This window comes from Neolamprologus multifasciatus, chromosome 7 (genome assembly GCF_963576455.1).
Source record: "Neolamprologus multifasciatus chromosome 7, fNeoMul1.2, whole genome shotgun sequence".
Lineage (NCBI taxonomy): Eukaryota > Metazoa > Chordata > Actinopteri > Cichliformes > Cichlidae > Neolamprologus > Neolamprologus multifasciatus.
The window spans coordinates 67,156,732-67,176,856 of record NC_140445.1 but is presented as its reverse complement, the minus strand read 5'-3'; the positions used below and the strand labels follow the sequence as shown (position 1 = coordinate 67,176,856).

The window sequence follows — 20,125 nt, the reverse complement described above, 5'->3', positions numbered from 1 at the left end:
CAAGAGTGCGATGGTAAAGTGGAAAATGCATCCACGACAGAAACAGCTAAACACAGACAACATGCTAACGCAAAGCTAGCCAAGAACCCTGAGTGATCCTGAAGCTCATGCATGCTGACCCCAGCCCAGCCGGACCCTGATCTTCGTGGGGTAACAAAGGCAGCAGAAGGGCTTGTAGCCTCCATTTCTACCAGTTCATGTGTCTAAAGTAGCGTCTTTAGGCCGCTTTTCATCTTTGCTTTGTGCTCATATGTAAAAATGCTCCTCATTAGCACAGGGACTTGCATAGATGTGACTGTAGCCTGCAGGCTCCTGCTAATAGTTAACCAGTAATTATGTGACGAAGTGTTTCAGGTCATTTTACGGAGTAACAAAAACTACTGTAACTGGCAGTGTAAGGTTCAAGGTCTCTATGCATCACATGCATAGTTATACAAGTATAATGCTACGTTCACACTGCAGGCGAAAGCGCATCAAATCCGATTTTTTGACCCTCTGCGACCATCTATCCGATCATGGTGTGACAGTGTGAACGGCACAAATCCGATATTTTCAAATCCGATCTGGGTCACTTTCGTATGTGGTCCTGAATCCGATACATATCTGATGTTTTAGAAAGCTGCTGTTTGATGGTCACGTCGCATTAAATCCGTCTTTTACGTCACCGACACAAGACAGACGCCAATTATCAGCGCCGGAGAAGACATCGCGAACGCTTCCTGTCCATCCAGTGAAACTGTTGGGAAGACAACGTTGGAGAAACGTGAACATTTTCTTTGTTCTGTATAATCTGCAGATTCTGACAGAAACTATCCTTTGAAGCAGCGCTCCTCTAAAACAGCAATAAGGATCATTATTAGGTTATTTACATTATTATGTAAATAACAAAATAACTTAAAGCAAAATTGGGAAATGTGAAGTCCGAAGTCTTTATATTAAGGTCATCAGTCAAACAATACTGTTGCTCTGGGTCTAAACAGAGCGCGTTGTGTGTGACGTCTTCTTTTGTGCATGCGGCCGCTTTGAGCGTTCACACTAGAGCGCGTTTGCTGTCACATTTTATCTGTAGTGTGAACGAGCAGACAAAAAAAATCGCATTTGATCAAAAAATCTGAATTGAGCATCAAGACCTGCAGAGTGAAATGTAACCTGACACGCTCCTTGACTTGTGTAAAAGTGGCGGGAAGAACATTATATATAATATATCATTAGGTGAATGTGCAGTAGTAGCATGTACGCAGCAAGCAGGTGAATTCTGTACATTATGTAAATTAAATAAGAATAGACAATATGAACATATTTAAAATTAAGGGAATTTGAGATGTACATTGTGCCGATGGGTTTAGAGTGTCTGGAAGAGAGTCCTGTCTCAGTCACTTATGGATGATGTGAGAGGGTGGGTGTGTGTGTGTGGGGGGGGGGGGGGGGCAGCCCTGCAGCAGCCCTGCAGCAGCGTTGCGCTGTACGGATCACTCTCTGAAGAGCTTTTTGCTCCTTCACACAGCTGTTCCCAAACCAGGATGTTCTGTGTGAGGATGCTCTCCACAGCGCCTGTATAGAAATTTTGAGGATCTTTGGAGAGACTGAACTTCCTCAGTTGTCATGGTGATACAGGCACTGCCTAGCCTAGCCTAGCCTTTTGGTCTGGACCTGAATGTGGGCAGACCATGTCAGGTCTGAGGAGATGTGGACACAGAGATACTAGAAGGACTGCACCCTCTCCACTGGAGCTCCATTGATGATAATGGGCTTGTAGTCTCTGTGCTGACTCCTCCTGAAGTCCACCACCAGCTCCTCGGTCTTGCCGACGTTCAGCTGGAGGTGGTTGTCCTGGCAACGTGATGCCAGATTCTTCACTTCGTCCACGTAGGCTGCCTCATCGTTGTTGGAGACGGCACCCAACACCACTGTGTCGTCAGCAAACGTCACAGTGGTGTTGGAGCGAGCCACACAGTCTGAAGTGTAGAGTAGAGCAGTGGCGAGAGGACACGAGGGATTACTGTCTCCTGCAAGTAACTAAGTAAACGCAGCACAGAAGTCCAGTTCAAATCTGACGTCTTTACCTCATTGATAGTGAGATATTTAAGAGGAAAAATGTTTTAATCCTGTTACAGCCCAGAGTCTGCAGCCTGGCTGTGACACAACAACAGGACCACAGCGCTGAGATGATGGCCAGCCTACCTGTGCACAGGTAAGGCAGGAAAAAGGTAACACCTGCTGAAAGAGTGGGACTGTCCTCTGAACACACTTTAGTAAGGCAAGCTCATATTTAACTGGATACTCTTAACACTGAATTATCTGCAGTGTCACTGACTTTTGTGACTACGTTCATATTTGAAAGCATGATGTTAATGCAGCAGTTTAAATCCTGAGGAGCAGGGGAATGAAACAGGAAGAGGTTAGTGGCCTCGTTCCCACTTTTTGTACCTCTCAACAAATTCAAGCTTGATTTGAGCTCCACAGATGATCATAAACATGCACTAAATCAAATCAAATGTGACTAAATTGGCTCAGAGATCCAAAGACGTGTTTTGGTAGGTAAAATATGTACAACTGATTATGTTATGTTAAGAGGCTCTGGTCTATTTTTACATAATTACAGAGAATTAAGAGAAGCTTCCACTTATTTTATTTGATAACTGAACTGATTAAATACAGACAAGAGAAAAATGATAGAAAAGCCGCAGTATAAGAAACGAGAGGTGACAGAGAAAAAGATGCCGTGGCTATAAAACAATGCTTCTCTTCAGCATGTGTATAAAGTAAGACCTGTGTTTTGAAACATGTTGAGTGGATTCTCCGTGTGATAACTCGCCCACTGGACCAAATGTGCTCTAAGTCACCTCTTCCTCGATCAATCAGCTCGGCTCTCGTCTCCTGAAGCGATGCCATATGGCCGCTCTTCCTCTCTCCTCGCACTCTGCTTCGCTGTCCTAGTAAATTTCTCACCTTCTTGCCTCTCCCACCTCCCTCCTTTGTTCATACGTTACTCAGATACTCTGTCCCGTGCTCGCCTCTTTTCTGTCTCCTTTTGTCTGAACGCACAGATGTACAAGGACTCACACTTCCCAGCTTGCCCTCCTGCCACCACTTTTTCACCTGTGCATGAGTGAGAGCTCTGCCCGTGGACATGACACGTCTCCTTTCTCCTCCCTTTGCCTTCTTCCTGCTCCTGCGCTTGCCTCCACTACTTGTTTCTCACCTGTCTCAGCCCTGTTTACTGTGATGTGTGGCGATCAATACAGCAGCAGGAGAACCGAAGACAGAAAAACACCTTTTATCAGTGATTATATGTCATGATTTTTTGGAAACATATATCTGTGGATAGCTACTGTCAGTGAATCTGTTTTTAAGAATTAAAAATCCCAGCGATGGCTGTCACTGCACTGCATGTCCTTCACTTAAGAAATTTCTCAGTATTTCAGCTTGTATGGTGCGAGGATTTTAAATATTAGATCTTTATTGGAGTTCATAATGTGACAGGTTCTGATTCTGTGCTCAGAATCTGTAACGATGCTGTAACAGGTTTTACCATTTCAGTTTTCAGTTTTCAGTTTTCTTTGTCATATGCAAGTTAGCACAGGGTCAACATTGCAATGAAATGTGTTTGACGAGCAGCAGTCACTCAGCAGCATGATACAGTAGGAGAAAATATAATAAAATATAATAAAATAAATAGAAAAATAGTAAGGAGCAAAATATTAGAGAGACATGGTAAAAGAGAAAAGATATAAATATATAAATATATATATATATATATATATTTATCTATTTAAATAAATAAATATATATATATATATATATTTATTTATTTAAATAGATAAATATATATAAATATATAAATATTTATTTATATATATATATATTTATATTATTTATATATATATAAATAAATATATATATTTATATATATATATATAAATATATATATATATATATATATTTATATATATATTTATATATATATATATATATATATATATATATATATATATATATATATATGTATCTATAAATAGAAATATATGTACACTAGTGATTAAATAAGAAAATCTTGAAAAGAAACATGTGCCTGTGCATAAAACGTGACTGTTGGTGCCTTAAAACACCTTCAGATTATCCAGAAATACTTGTTTATTTAAATGACTGCATTATGTGATACGAGACCTTGGCAGCATTGACAAACTAACATGACTGCATGTGATGTTTCAGTATCACTGCTGCTGCCTCCTGTCAGCGTCAGCGGCCTGAACAGCTGACGTGTTGCTTTCTCACCAAACATGAAGTTTCGTGTTAATTGTGTGAATATATTTGCAGTGGAAACCCTTACATTACAAATAAAAGCTAACTACGTATAGCGGGATGTTAGAAGTTGAAAGTCGTACGTCGTTTTTCTTTACATGCTCTTTTTGTCTTTAAAACAGAAAATTCAAGCACCAAAGAACCGCGAGTGTTACAGGATAAAGTGATTTAAAGTAATTGTTTTGTCTTTGTTTTTGTAATTGGGTGCTGCATGCCAGATATCCTGTTTGTGCTGCTAAATTTAAGCAACATATTATGATGCCACTATTCTTCTTTCACAGCACGCAAACGTCTGGAGCCATTGTCCATTTTGCAGGCTTCTTGCAGGACGGTGTGGTACACTGGTACTGATGGCATTATATCACTAAAACTGCACCGACCCACTAATGATGCTAAGTTTAGTTTAACTGGTCCAGTTGGCTCTTTGACTGCATCAGTTAACCCAGCCGTCTCCACTCTGACATTAACCACTGTTAACCACTGACAGTCAGAAGCTTTGCAGCATTTCATCTGACCAATAAGGTTGAGCTGAGACAACATCACGTCTTATGTTTAACCACCGATGTTTGTTCATGGAAATAAGCAGCTTTGCACCTTTGGTGCTGCTGCTCTTTGACTTTATACGTTTCTGAGTTATTATAGAAAAGATAAGAGTGGAAAACACAGAAGAAACATCAGAAATATCAGCTTGTTTACTTTCAATCTGTTTTTGGGTTTGTGTATAAACTGTTAGGTTAAGGACAGAGATGCAGATTAAGATGTGATGAACATTAACATAGCTTGTTTCCAGGTGAAAGAGCAGAAAGCTCAGGTTGACTTTAAATGTGTTCATTTAAAAACACAGACTCGTAGTAACTAAGACACGTGGGGCAAAGAAAAGCAAACCAAAACTGTATTTAAGCATTAAAATCATGACACAGGTCTTGTAAATTTACCTTCTTTCTTGTCACTTTTCACTCTCGGCCAAACTCGGCTGGCCAGGCTGGCTGCCTGCTGGACCACAAAACCATTAGTGTGGTGTGAGAGGCTCATCGCAGCCCTGCTCTCTGCACCGAACTCTGTGCTCTCATTTCATCTCTCTTCTTCTCATCATAGACCCTCTTCTGCTGTCATCTTTTCCTCTCGCCTGCTCCACTCTCTTCTTTGCTTTTTCACGTTTTTCCCAGCACTGCAGCACCTGCGTCGCTCAGGTCTTCACATATTACTTCTGTCATCTCAGACTTGTCTTGATCATAGTTGCACTTTGTTTTAACCAGTCCTGAATCCCGTCCATTCGTTCTGTGACAGATCTGTGAGCCTCTTTTACCCTGGCACAAATAAACCTTTTATTCATTATAAATACTTTGTTACAGTTATTTTGATTATTATTAGTTATTTTTGTTACAGTTATGTTAGCTAAGTGTTACTTTTAGGCAAAATTGTCTGCGTCAGATGGGCCACGCTGTCAGGGCGGGCTCTGTGACCCAGTGTTTATTTAGTATTTTTGATTTTTCTCATGTTAGTTTGCCATAATATGAAGTTGTTGTGGTATTATTTAGTTCCTAGTCTCTCTTGTCCTGTGTTTTACTTTGTTATGCCAGTGCTTTACTCTCCATCTTCCACGTCTCCTCAGGTATTTCATGTCTGCCTGTTCCATGTTCTAATCGTCACGCTAGTGTTGTCATGTCTACGTTCCCTGCTGTTTCCTGTTTTATTGTGAAAGTCCCTGTCCTGTGTTTGTCTAGTTTGTCCCACCTGTTCCTCTCATTACCCTTCAGTGTGTTTAACCCTTTAAAACTGGTCGGAGCGGGCACGCTCTGTTTTGCGTAACTATTTTTAAATCCCGGTAGCTCTGCAACCACGTGAGCTAGCGCAATAATTTTTTTGCATATGAAACCGGAGGAGTTGTACTTACATCTTATGCCATCAGCTTGTCCTCGGTCACAGTTTCCTTCCACATATAGCTTTGCAAAAACTGCATAAAAAGCACTTGCAGCAACAAAAACATAATATTCCAGAAACACGCTTTGCCGATCCGATCAGCTGTTCATAACACTTCCTACATTGGAATAGACGTCAGCGCGAACTTTTGCATGTCCGCCATGACCTGCCTGAAACCGGAAGTGACATCATTTTCGCAGAAATGTAGTTTTTTACCATCAGGGCCTCATGAGCCTATACTGGTGTTTTTAAAAGTTATCTTTGACTTTATGACTTTCTGTGTCGTTTCTGGGATGCTTAGGACTCATATTGCACTGCTGGAAATAGTTTATTTTGCTTTTTTGCAAATTTGCATTATAATATTTATTTTCGTTTTTCCTGCAGTGTATAAAAATTGGTGTATTTCAAAAATAAAACTATGAAGACACTCAAAATAAATTTCCTGTGGTGGGAAACTATTTTGTGCAACTTTTTTGTATTTACAGTTTTGAGGGATAAGCCTCTTAAATTTCTCTAAATAGAACTATATGTTAAAAAACAAAAGAAACGATTTAAAAAAAAATTGTAGCTTATTGCACTTTTTTGCAATTTATGTAATTACTATGCACTTAATGCAGACATATTATTAAAATCTGGGCTGTAATGGTTGTATTGATGTATAGCAACTTGAAATGCTCCCAAAAATGGCTCCACAGCATGTAAACATATAATATAAGTTCTGGCACACTTGGTTCTATGGTAGGTCTTAAAGGGTTAAGTGTCTTCTCCTAGTCAGTGTTGGGTTGTGTGTTTGTCTGGTTACATGTTCCTGTGAATTTTGTTTTTTCATGGATCAGGTTTTTCCCTCGAGCTCGTGCTCTGTTTATCTCACGTTTCATGTTCGTGTTCCTGTCAGAGTTTTCATGTTTTAGTTCTCGCCCCACGTTCGCCTTGCTTTGTTCTTGTGTTCATGTTTTTCAGCGGCTCGCTTTGTGGTTAACCTTCGTTTTCTCCCACGTCTCCTTAGAGTCCATTTTGCAAACACACATATTCATCTCTTATTTTATTAACAGCAGCAGTGTGATTCTGAGAAGATGAGAAAAAATGTCCCACATCTGTAATTAAAGGCAATCGTCATAATTTCTCAACTTAAAAACTGTGACTGACATATTTGAGACTGAGGTGATAAGGTGAGTGAGGTGATAAGGTGAGTGAGGTGATAAGGGGTCGCATCTCGTCACCATCACATGTTCGTGACTCCACTTTTATTTAGTTTCATAATCACGAGCGAATCCTGCGCTCGGAGGGAGAAGATGGAAACATTGCCAGATAATCTCAATACTGAATGAATTACCTATTATTGTATTAATGAAAGCAATCTTTTATTCCGTCAGTAATAATTTATTCAGTGAACCACATTAGACAAATATCTGTCAGTTCATTGATCCATTTGTTCCTAAAGTAAACACACATTAATGGATTGATGGATTTGTCACTACAAATATTTTAGCTGCAGGAGGAAAAACATCCATATAATCAATAACAGAAATAATGTTCAGTTAGCTGCACATTCAGGCTTTTGTTTATGCCTGTGAGAAGCATTATTATCATCCAAAGTCCACCATCTTTATTTAGTAGAAATGCATGTGGGTTTAAAATGTGCAGCCATGGTTCTAACAGCTGCAGCACACTGTGCATCGTTAATGGTTTAATTACCTGCATAAGGTGAGCATTGTTTTGCACTTACATTTGATCTGACACACAAAGGCTGAGCTGTAGTGAACTACAGTATCATGTATCATGTTTACAGTGAGCAACATGTTCTCAGTCATGCAGGTCAGTGTCATCTCTGAGCTTCAAAAGAAGGTGAGTCGACTTCTTTAAGTGTCTTCGTCTTACTTAAATAAGTCCAGCTGCCTTCTTTTCAAGCTCTTAAGCTACAAAGAGCAGCTTTGCACCCTCAGCTGTTGCACACTCACACATAAGCCTGTATCATTGCACTGCAGTCGTGCTGCTGCACCGACTACATGCAGTGGATGCATGTGTAATCATCCAGGTTCTCAGTATGTGCAGTACTGGAGCACAAGCTGTGAACTGATGTGTGACAGTAAGAGGTAATGTTAAGTGTTCACCGTGACACAAACTAAACAGAATTTAGATTAAATTAAATTAAATTATTAAATTTAATTATCTTGTTTTACGTTTTTTTAGGCCCTGGTAATACTAGTCCATGTGTGGAGAAGACAGATGTGGAAATCAGATCACAACGATGTGCTGACCTTATTAGTCGACATCAATTTAACAAAAACAAAAACAAATGGATTTAATTTGTTCTTTAATCTGATTTACGTGTTTACGCTGAGCAGACCTGGTACTCAGCATTTAGGTGTTAAAAAGAGTTTGTGACTGTCAGAGTGACTGATGCATATATTAATCTACTAAACATTTGACACATTATGACATGAAAAGAAGACGTAAAATCTTCATAAACAGCAAAAACGTCATAAACACCATACTTCTCCCAAAAGTCCAGCAGCTGGTCTCCTCAGATCACAGATTAAATTACAAAAAACATGGAGCTGAGATGTGCTGCTACCATAAAGTTCAAAATTAACTAATATTTTTATTTTAAAAAATGTAATGTGTGTATTTTCAGTGGACAATGACAAGAACAGGTTTAGTCTGGTTTGGGATTTTTTTTAATTGAACATTTTAAATGTACGGAGTTAAGCAGCACGATTTTTATATCTGTGAAGATCTTTCATCAGTTTGTTCTTCTGAGAACATCCTCAGCATGAGCTGCATGGCTTTATTATATTTTATTCTTTGTTGTGTGTCTGTCTGTAATTCTGTGTCCTGGTCGCTCACCTGTGCTCCCCCATCACCTTAGCTCATAACACAAAATCAACACGGGCGGTTTTGCTCGTGAAGCTGGAGCCTCACAGAATCACAGCACGTGTCCATCATGACCTGCAGCGTCCTCTGAATGTAACACACGTCAAATATTTTAATTTAAAAATAAATATTAAGAATAATCATCATGAAAACTAATTTCTGTTGATGTCATTCATTTATTTCTTTTGGGCAATAAATAAATAATTTGCAGAGGAATAGTTGCTTGTTGATTATGTTGTTGTATTTGTGTAAACCTGCAGTTTGTGGTCGTGTGGAAAAGCTTTTGTAATCCGGTCAGAGAGTCGGAGCGTGCCTCCATCTAAAGCTGCTTGGAAATAACTCAGTTACACAGAAAGTGTTTCTCTGTGTCGCTGCTGCTACATTTAGTCTGTGTGAAGTCTGACATCATACGCACCAGTTTCACAACAGCATCATAAAATCCTGCCTTTGGGATACATGGTTACAACTTCAGTGAAACATCTCAGTGTTCTTGGAACATCTCGCAAAATGTTGTTAGTGTGTGTGTGAGTCTCATTTACAACTCCTGAGACCCACGTTTGTGTGTGTGTGTGTGTGTGTGTGTGTGTGTGTGTGTGTGTGTGTGTGTGTGTGTGTGTGTGTGTGTGTGTGCGTGTGCGGTGTGTGAGGTTTTCCAGTCTGGTTTTAAACCCTTTCATAGCACTGAATCAGCCCTTAATGACATATTCTTAGCGACTGATGCTGGGGACTGTGTTGTTCTTGTGCTTTTAGATCTGACAGCTGCGTTTGATACCGTGGATCATTTTATTCTCTCGTTTGGAGCCCTGGGTGGGCATGAGGGGCACAGCACTGGAGTGGCAAACTTTCTGTGTCGTCCGCTCCCCTCTTGTGTGGTGTCCCACAGGGCTCAGTTCTAGGCCCCTCCTCTTCTCTTTATATCTGCTTCCTCTTGGTTCTCTACTGAGAAAACACTTGTATGCTGATGACTGTCAGATCTATGTCCCTCTAAAGAAAAAAGGCCGATACCTCACGCAGCCATTACTTCAGTGTCTCGATGACATTAAGGCTTGGATGTCTGTTAACTTTTTAAAATTCAGTGATAAAAAGACCGAGGTGATGGTTTTTGGTAGCCCCACTGAGACCCCCAATGTGTATGTAGATTCCCTGGCCCAGTATGTTAAGCTAACTGTCACAAACCTGGGGGTCAAAGTGTGATCTGAAGCTTGACAGTCAGATTAAGGCAGCTGCAAAAATAAAGCCAATTCTTCCACTTTGAGACAGTGATCCGCGCCTTTGTTAGCACTCGGCTGCATTACTGTAATGCACTTTATATTGGGGTCAGCGCATCATATATTAGTCGTCTACAGAGGAGGCAAAATGCCGCAGCTCGTCTTTTAACTGGCACTCGAAAGTTTGAGCACATTTCCCTGTTTTAGCTTCACTTCACTGGCTGCCCATTTCTTTTAGGATTCATTTTAAAATTCTTTTATTTGCTTTTAAATCTCTCCATGGCCTCGCCCCATCTTATCTCTCTGAGCTGCTACAGCCTCATACACCCACCCGCTCTCTCAGGTCAGCTGATCAGCTGCTCCTGCATGTACCCAGGACTGGGCGTAAACTTAGAGGAGATCGTGCTTTTGCTGTAGCAGCTCCTAAACTGTGGAACGAGCTTCCTTTAGAGATACAGACAGGCCAGTTCTTTATCTGTTTTTAAGTCACTCCTGAAAACCCACCTCTTCACCCTGACCTTTGACACCACGTGAGATGTTTTATTTTTATTTCAGTTGTTTTTAGGTGATTCGATGCTGTTTTATCTTGTTTTGGTTTTAATATAGGGCTGTTTTAATTTTATGTTTTATTTATTTCTTTTGCTGTTTTCTGTTATTCTATTGTTTTAACTTATTTTCTGTACAGCATTTTGTTCCTGTGGTATTTTAAAGTGCTTTATAAATAAAGTTGGATTGAACCAAAAAACTTGCTGGTCCTGCTTTTTTCTTCTTTTTGCCTCATCTCGACGTCAGTCTGCATCGCTGGCTGTTAGTATTTCTTTCTGAATGTGTGTGTGTCTCCTTGTCCATCTGGCTGAAGTGAGAGGGTACAGGGGCAAACTGTGGATGGCAGCAGGAGCGGAGTGTGTGTCTGTGTGTGTGTCTGAGTGTGTGTGTGTGTCTGAGTGTGTGTGTCTGAGTGTGTGTGTGTCTCCTTGTCCATCTGGCTGAAGTGAGAGGGCACGGGGGCAAACTGTGGATGGCAGCAGGAGCGGAGTGTGTGTCTGAGTGTGTGTCTGAGTGTGTGTCTGTGTGTCTGTGTGTCTGAGTGTGTGTCTGAGTGTGTGTCTGTGTGTCCGAGTGTGTGTCTGAGTGTGTGTGTGTCCGAGTGTGTGTCTGAGTGTGTGTGTGTCCGAGTGTGTGTCCGAGTGTGTGTCCGAGTGTGTGTCTGAGTGTGTGTCTGTGTGTCTGTGTGTCTGAGTGTGTGTCCGAGTGTGTGTCTGAGTGTGTGTGTGTCCGAGTGTGTGTCCGAGTGTGTGTCCGAGTGTGTGTCTGTGTGTCTGTGTGTCCGAGTGTGTGTCCGAGTGTGTGTCCGAGTGTGTGTCTGTGTGTGTCTGTGTGTGTCCGAGTGTGTGTCTGAGTGTGTGTCTGTGTCCGAGTGTGTCTGAGTGTGTGTCCGAGTGTGTGTCTGAGTGTGTGTCTGTGTGTCTGTGTGTGTCCGAGTGTGTGTCTGAGTGTGTGTCCGAGTGTGTGTCTGAGTGTGTGTCCGAGTGTGTGTCTGAGTGTGTGTCTGTGTGTCTGTGTGTGTGTCCGAGTGTGTCTGAGTGTGTGTCCGAGTGTGTGTCTGAGTGTGTGTCTGTGTGTCTGTGTGTGTGTCCGAGTGTGTGTCTGAGTGTGTGTCCGAGTGTGTGTCTGAGTGTGTGTCTGTGTGTCTGTGTGTCCGAGTGTGTGTCCGAGTGTGTGTCTGAGTGTGTGTCTGTGTGTGTCCGAGTGTGTGTCTGAGTGTGTGTCCGAGTGTGTGTCTGAGTGTGTGTCCGAGTGTGTGTCTGTGTGTCTGTGTGTCTGAGTGTGTGTCCGAGTGTGTGTCTGAGTGTGTGTGTGTCCGAGTGTGTGTCTGAGTGTGTGTCCGAGTGTGTGTCCGAGTGTGTGTCTGAGTGTGTGTCTGTGTGTCTGTGTGTCCGAGTGTGTGTCCGAGTGTGTGTCTGAGTGTGTGTCTGTGTGTGTCCGAGTGTGTGTCTGAGTGTGTGTCTAAGTGTGTGTCTGAGTGTGTCTGAGTGTGTGTCTGAGTGTGTGTCCGAGTGTGTGTCTGTGTGTCTGTGTGTCTAAGTGTGTGTCTGTGTGTCTGTGTGTCTAAGTGTGTGTCTGAGTGTGTGTCTGTGTGTCTGAGTGTGTGTCTGAGTGTGTGTCCGAGTGTGTGTCTGTGTGTCTGTGTGTCTGAGTGTGTGTCCGAGTGTGTGTCTGAGTGTGTGTGTGTCTGAGTGTGTGTCCGAGTGTGTGTCCGAGTGTGTGTCCGAGTGTGTGTCTGTGTGTGTCCGAGTGTGTGTCTGAGTGTGTGTCTGTGTGTCTGTGTGTCTGAGTGTGTGTCTGAGTGTGTGTCTGTGTGTCTGTGTGTCCGAGTGTGTGTCCGAGTGTGTGTCTGAGTGTGTGTCTGTGTGTGTCTGTGTGTGTGTCTGAGTGTGTGTCTGTGTGTCTGTGTGTCTGTGTGTCTGAGTGTGTGTCTGTGTGTCTGTGTGTCTGAGTGTGTGTCCGAGTGTGTGTCTGAGTGTGTGTCTGTGTGTGTCCGAGTGTGTGTCTGAGTGTGTGTCTAAGTGTGTGTCTGAGTGTGTGTCTGTGTGTCTGTGTGTCTGAGTGTGTGTCTGAGTGTGTGTCTGTGTGTGTGTGTGTGTGTCTGAGTGTGTGTGTCTGAGTGTGTGTCCGAGTGTGTGTCTGTGTGTCTGTGTGTCTGAGTATGTGTCCGAGTGTGTGTCTGAGTGTGTGTGTGTCCGAGTGTGTGTCTGAGTGTGTGTCCGAGTGTGTGTCCGAGTGTGTGTCTGTGTGTCTGTGTGTCCGAGTGTGTGTCCGAGTGTGTGTCTGAGTGTGTGTCTGTGTGTGTCCGAGTGTGTGTCTGAGTGTGTGTCTGTGTGTCTGAGTGTGTGTCCGAGTGTGTGTCTGAGTGTGCGTCTGTGTGTCTGTGTGTCTGAGTGTGTGTCTGAGTGTGTGTCCGAGTGTGTGTCTGAGTGTGTGTCTGAGTGTGTCCGAGTGTGTGTCTGAGTGTGTGTCCGAGTGTGTGTCCGAGTGTGTGCATACTCTCAGAAACAAGTATGTGTGTGCACATTTCCATAGAGCTGAGGATACAATGCTGCATCAGACCCAACTGTCAGCTTTCTGGTGACATTGGGAGGAGCACGATACAAACAACACGTGCACGCTTTGTTTGGCATGGATGACCTGCTGCAGACAATTATGTCTCCTCTGCTCTGCCACAATCAAATTACTGGTGGAGGACAAGGCCTCTGAAGAGACCCACCGCTGCGAGGGAAATGAAAACACGAACACACACGACTCCTCACTTTAATACGCACACATTCCACCACGCACACATGCACCTACATTATTTTATAAACGTTATGGCTAACATTTATACGAAGACACATTTGAGTAAATGCATTCTAAGAAAACGATGCACGAACACGTAAGTTATAAACGAGGAGATGGATCTCTCCAAACGCCATCATCTCCGTCGTTATGGAAACAAACATGTTGTTAATTAAAGAAAGGACAGATGCAAAGAGAAGATGACATTGAAGGCATATCGGCCACATTTAAATCTGGTGCAATTTCATTTTTCATGGGAGAACTTTGACATTGATTAGTCGGCCATCCTGGAAGAAAATCAAATCTAAAATGTAAATCAATGGGTCGCTGCTCAATAAGCTCGATTTACAGTGTTCAGCAGAAAATTCCTCGATTCCAGTCATGAGGTGACAATGAGACTGTTTGATGTACAGCAGGATGCCGACTGCTCGCCATCTGTCACAACTTGCATGATGTGCAAAAGATACATGAGATCAATTTAACAGTTCCACTTAACAGCACACAGAAGAATGTTTGAGTGCATGATGCTGATTTCAGGAATGGAAATGAACCTGGGACCCCCGACTGTCAGTCAGCTATGAAGATTTTGTGTTTCCTTCCAGCTCAGCAGAAAAAGGTTGGAAATTAAGAGGGTTAAATGTATATATGCTGCACAGAGGATCATGTTGCAGGTAAGGTAAAGTAAAATGAAACTCAACTGGTGTGAGCACCTACAAGACAGTGTCATGGAGCGTGTCAAAGACGTCTCATGATGTGAAAGAACCGCTTGATTGTTCTTCTTTTTTGGAGAGAACAGATGCTACATGGGTTTTCTATAAAACACCAAAATGGTGGTAATAAAGGTTTAACCCTTTAAAGCTGGTCGGAGCAGCACGCTCTGTTTTGCGTAACTATTTTTAAATCCCGGTAGCTCTGCAACCACGTGAGCTAGCGCAATAATTTTTTTTGCATATGAAACCGGAGGAGTTGTACTTACATCTTATGCCATCAGCTTGTCCTCGGTCACAGTTTCCTTCCACATATAACTTTGCAAAAACTGCATAAAAAGCACTTGCAAGAACAAAAACATAATATTCCAGAAACACGCTTTGCCGATCCGATCAGCTGTTCATAACACTTCCTACATTGGATTAGACGTCAGAGCGAACTATCGCATGTCCTCCATGACCTGCCCGAAACCGGAAGTGACGTCATTTTCGCGGAAATGTAGTTTTTTACCATCAGGGCCTCATGAGCCTATACTGGTGTTTATAAAAGTTATGTTTGACTTTATGACTTTCTGTGTTGTTTCTGGGATGCTTAGGACTCATATTGCACTGCTGGAAATAGTTTATTTTGATGCATATGCTGCTTTTTTGCAAATTTGCAGAATAATATTTATTTTCGTTTTTCCTGCAGTGTATAAAAATTGGTGTATTTCAAAAATAAAACTATGAAGACACTCAAAATAAATTTCCTGTGGTGGGAAACTATTTTGTGCAACTTTTTTGTATTTACAGTTTTGAGGGATAAGCCTCTTAAATTTCTCTAACTAGAAATATATGTAAAAAAAAACTAAATCAATTTTTTTGTAGTTTATTGCTCTTTTTTGCAATTTATGTAATTACTATGCACTTAATGCAGACATATTATTAAAATCTAGGCTGCAATGGTTGTATTGATGTATAGCAACTTGAAATGCTCCCAAAAATGGCTCCACGGCATGTAAACATATAATATAAGCTCTGGCGGACTTGGTTCTATGGTCGGTCTTAAAGGTTTAATTTCAACATTTTATAACTGGATTGTCTCTGCCTCTCCAGAAACATCAGTTTCTAAGTTAGAAGCTTGGAGAAAGGACCTAAATATTAATATTTCTGAGGAGACATGGACGTTAATTTGCTTAAAATCACAAAAACAATCGATTAATAGTAACCTGAAGCTATTGCAATACAATTGGATCATGCAAACATATGTAACACCGGTGAAATTGAATAAATATAATAACAGAATTCCAGATACATGTTTTAAATGTGGAGAAGCCCATGGAACATTTTTCCACTGTATATGGGAATGCAGAATTGTCCGTGCATTTTTGAATAAAAAGATTGCTTTAGATGTAGAAATGTTGCTGTTACATGTGTATTCTAAAAATCTTAAACTAAGAGCCCATCAAATTAAGTTTATGGATTATTGTACATTACAGGCAAAACATATGATTGCATTAAATTGGAAAAAATCAGATCCCCTTGCTATTGGTGCTTGGATAAATTCTTTGGCACAGTGTATGGCAATGGAAAGGATAACGTACTTTCTCAAAAACAAATTAACATATTTTGATGAGATTTGGAAGCCATTTAAAAACTTTATAAAAGAAGTAAACATCGGACAACTCCTGCAGGAGTGTGGATGAGGAGAAAATTGTTTAGTACGTGCTATTTTTATTGTCTACTTTTTTCTCCTTTCTTTTTTGTTTCCTTGAATATGTATAAATGCCACATATTGTAGGTTTGGAAGAGAGCAGGGTGGGAGGTGAGGGCAGGGAAAAGGGTTCCTATTACAGCAGCATATTACTGGGAAAACAAACCTTTGTATGCTGTTGCAAAAAGCAATAAAAATATTGTTTAAAAAAATCCTCTTGTTCCTTCCTGATGTCCACACAGTCATGATTGGTGCCACCGGCTGCAAAGTGTAAGGAGCCGTTATAAATGGACATTTATGATGCACGTGTTTGTTTGCAGTTCTAAATTAAGCCGACACTCAGCGAGTAAAGCCGGCCACAGCGGGCACAGCCACAGGGCTGTGGTTATATGTGTCACCAACAAAACAGCAGAAAAATCAGCTTTGTACCCTGCAAATGAAAATGTTGATATTTGCATGAATCTGGATGTTCACATTAACGAGCTGTCAGGAGGAAAGAGAAGACTTGAAATAGTCGTGGCCTGCAGACTTTAGGTGCTGTGAAAGGCCAGAGTGCCACAGAGGAAATGACCAAACTAATTTACCCTTATAGAAAATAAAGAAGAGTAAATAACAGTGACGTGGGGAAAGAGAGGCTAACCGATCCATGGGGGAAAGAGAGCTTTGCAACATTGTCACCACTCAAAACATGTTTAATAAAATTATGCAGTGGGTTTCCAATGCTACAATCACAGCTGGTATTACTATGACTGTGAACAGTGTTGGTTGTGATCACATTTTTAGGAGTGCAGTAACATAGCATGCTATAGCGCTAAATGTAGTGAGCTGCACGCTGGTTGGATCTTTTTCTTCCTGCACGTTTGCAGCACAGCTGATTTCAGTTCATGTGCAGGAAGGAAAATGGTGGAGCGGGTTACAGTAGAGATGTGGACAATACTTTTATTTTCCACTGCATCCAGGACAGAAACAACCCCATCATACTGCTAACACACCACGGGCTCTTTGCAGTCATCTGCACAGTCAGCACGCCAAGAATCCAGAGCGATGTTAACCCTGAGTGCATGCAGACCCCAGCCCAGCAGGGAAACCCTAAACAGGTAACAAAGGCGGAGAGGAGCATTTGTGTGTCATTATATCAGGGATTTGTGTTGCTGTGGTTTCAGGTTCAGGTCATTTGACGGAGTAACAAGAAGGTAATGTAATGAGTGTAGTGTAACTAACTGCTTCTCCTGTGAGTTAATAACTAACATAATGAGTGATGTGTAATACATTACTTTAATAACAACACCAAAACTGACTGTGGATTATACTGAGTACTACATTCAGATACTACATGTTTTAAATTCTAATGTCAAACTGTAGTTGTGGTATTTATACTTCCCACAAACGCTGCATCCAGACGAACAGAATCAACTTTTGGAGATTGACTTTCCTGACTGATACTTTCTTTGATGAAAACAAAGTTTTAGACTTTTGATCCTTAAACAGTGTCACCATGAACCAACAAGTTTAAAACTACTTGACAAAAAACCGACTTCCCACCACCACTGTCATGTGTTAAAAAAACATAAATTACTGAACTTCAATAACTTAGTGAAACTTAAAAGAGTCTGTTTAATATATAAAGTCTTACACTCCCTTGCTCCACCACCACTAAAGCAGTTCATTAGGCATAAAGAAAGCTCAGACAGGACCACTCGAGCTACAATCCGAGGAGACTTGTTTATACCCCACAGACGGACAGCATTTGGGCAGAACGTCCTTTCTGTCCAGGGAGTCTTCCTCCATTAGAGATGCTCTACATTCAATTTGTTTAAGGCAAAGGTTAAAAACTGGTTATGGACAAATCAAGTGTGTGATCATGTATGAGTTGTATAGTTTTAATGTTTTATTTGGGAACAGAATGGTGTGTATGTGTGAGTTTGGTGATTTTTTATTATGAATTATGAGTTTTTATTATGAATGAATGATGAATTTTTATGAATTATTATGTCTATTTTTTATGCTTAAGGACAACAGATGGAAATTAGCCCTTGGCTATAATCTGGTATGTTTACATTCATGTATTTTTTTTTTTACATTTATGTTCATTAACATGCACTGTCCTAAATAAATAAACATGCAGTTATTTCTCTGTGCTGTGTTGTTGCTCCGTCTTTCAGATGAGTGATCGACAGCTGCATCAGGGTGAAACTTCCTGCACCCCGCCCCTTTCCTCTCTAAGCCACGCCCAGTTGTAGGCATAGGAGCTTTTGAAAGGTCGCGAATGATTTTTGATTTAAAATCTGCTCTTTCAGTCCTTAACACAGTGTTTCACTGCAGCTTACTTTTTGCATGATTTGCTGTGGTCTTTGTTCTGCTTTGCAGCTGTTCTCTGATTGGATAATGTTTCCAGGCTGGACTTTAGAGGACAGATGACCTACAGAAGTCTAGCTCCCTAACAGACGACTTACAGAAAACACATTGCTTACCCCAACTGTAACAAAAAGGTCACACGTGGGCTGTATTCAGCTTTTGTGAACGTTTCTCTTGACCTGTTATGGTTTAAATATTTACTCAGAAACATAATCTTCTGTCTCCTCTCGAGAGACTGCCGTCACCATTTGAACATTTATTCACTTGGCCTGCTCACTTCAGATCAGGTTCAACCTTGTCCCGTGGCCTTCTGCTGATTATCGGTCCAGCAGATGGTTGGCTTAGCATAGACTGCAGACATAGAGGACCTGATGACCAGTAAAATCAGTCACAAAACAACCTCTGTGTGATTTCTTTGGTCACTAGCAGGATGTGGTGGTCGCCTGTGTTTGGTCTTTTACTTTGAAGGCAAAAGACATTTTCAGCTTGTAGTTTGCTCGGATTTGCAAGCAAGTTGGCATCTTCTGTGCAACTGTGAGCAACCAAAGAAACTGCCGGGATGTTTTCAGAGGAGCACTGTATACCCATTTGCAACATATCTCCACTCATTAAATATGCATGCTGTGGTTTCCAGAGGTTCACTGACCTGTGTGACTCAAGCCTAAACTAAGCAGTTGCACATGCCAACCTGCGAGCACTCATTGCCTTTTTATTAAATGTGGGGAGTGAATGAGAAACAAAGAGAAAGAAGAACGAAGGAAGTGTGTCCAGAAACAAAAGTGGTTTATATTCCACAACATCTGCCAAGTAGAGTTTGGAAAGAAGATGTAGAAGAAAAGGTTTGAAAAGAAGGAGACAAAGACAGTGAGACAGATGCACAGAACAGAAGAAAGTTAAAGAAAAGCAGGAATACGAGAAGAATCGAGTGTTGGAAAAACAAACGATGAACAGAGGACATGACTTCAGGTGAAAAAGAAGAGTGAAAGCAGGAAGAACAGGAGGAAGGAGGGATCGGGAAGAAGACGGGAGATGATGTTTGCTTGTTATTCCAGCACTAATTTTCCCCCTGGAGCTCATTAGAGTCTGGAGAGAAACGAACCACAAAACCTTAAAAATCAACAGAGTGGGGAGAGAAAGAGAGACAGGGTGGGGGGGGGGGTGGGGGGGGGGGAGAGAGAGACAGAGTGGGGGGAGAGAGAGACAGGGTGGGGGGAGAGAGTGTATGAGCATAAAAACGCAGTAAATGGAAAAGGAGGAATGAGTGAAGGACCAGGGGAGACAGAAAGGAGGACAGAGGTAGTGGAGAAGAACACGATCCAGCAGATTTCAGTCAGTGTGTGTTTAAGGTGACTCATGGAAAAGCTCCAGAGGTCCAAAACACACACACGGACACACACACACACACATGCACACACACGCACACAGACACACACATGCACACACACATGCACACACACGCACACGGACACACACATGCACACACACATGCACACACACACACACGGACACACACATGCACATGCGCACACATGCACACACAGGCACACGGACACACACATGCACACACACGCACACGGACACACACATGCACACACACGCACACAGACACACGCACGCGCACACACACACATGCACACACATGCACACATGCACACGCGCACACATGCACACACATGCACACATGCACACAGACACACACACGCACGCGCACACACACATGCACACGCGCACAC

General features: G+C 41.7%; 1 pseudogene across 1 annotated transcript in view; it reads right to left on the bottom strand.

Annotated features, from left to right (window-relative positions):
* LOC146515989 (uncharacterized) overlaps positions 1 to 20,125 on the bottom strand; it is a 71,911-nt pseudogene that overhangs the window by 34,328 nt on the left and 17,458 nt on the right. The window lies entirely within an intron of this gene.